General features: G+C 40.9%; 1 long non-coding RNA gene across 1 annotated transcript in view; it reads right to left on the reverse strand.

Moving 5' to 3' along the window:
* The window catches only part of LOC113473694, a 9875-nt gene extending 9527 nt beyond the window's left edge, over positions 1 to 348 (reverse strand). The window contains exon 1 of the long non-coding RNA XR_003395603.1: positions 130 to 348. This is a non-coding gene — a long non-coding RNA (uncharacterized LOC113473694). The remainder of the gene's footprint in view (positions 1 to 129) is intronic.
* Positions 349 to 562: the final 214 nt, after the last annotated feature.

The following is a 562-nucleotide window of genomic DNA, read 5'->3' on the forward strand; positions in this document are numbered from 1 at the left end:
GTTGCTCGTCTCTACGAGACCGTCATCCTATCGAAACGAAAAGTCTTTGTCGAACTATATGTCGAGTCCTTAATGTGTAACAATATCCAGGCTCCCACTCCCAGCTTCACGGTAACTTACTAAACTTACCAGTATTTTGATTACTATTAACAATATTCCTGGCTATATCAAGCTGTTTCTGAAGCAAAGCATTCTCTCTGGCCAGCGCGTCCTGTCGTTATTCACGGTAACTTACTAAACTTACCAGTATTTTGATTACTATTAACAATATTCCTGGCTATATCAAGCTGTTTCTGAAGCAAAGCATTCTCTCTGGCCAGCGCGTCCTGTCGTTATTCACGGTAACGTACTAAACTTACCAGTATTTTGATTACTATTAACAATATTCCTGGCTATATTAAGCTGTTTCTGAAGCAAAGCATTCTCTCTGGCCAGCGCGTCCTGTCGTTATTCACGGTAACGTACTAAACTTACCAGTATTTTCATTACTATTAACAATATTCCTGGCTATATCAAGCTGTTTCTGAAGCAAAGCATTCTCTCTGGCCAGCGCGTCCTGTCG

This window comes from Diaphorina citri, unplaced genomic scaffold (genome assembly GCF_000475195.1).
Source record: "Diaphorina citri unplaced genomic scaffold, Diaci psyllid genome assembly version 1.1 scaffold64004, whole genome shotgun sequence".
Lineage (NCBI taxonomy): Eukaryota > Metazoa > Arthropoda > Insecta > Hemiptera > Psyllidae > Diaphorina > Diaphorina citri.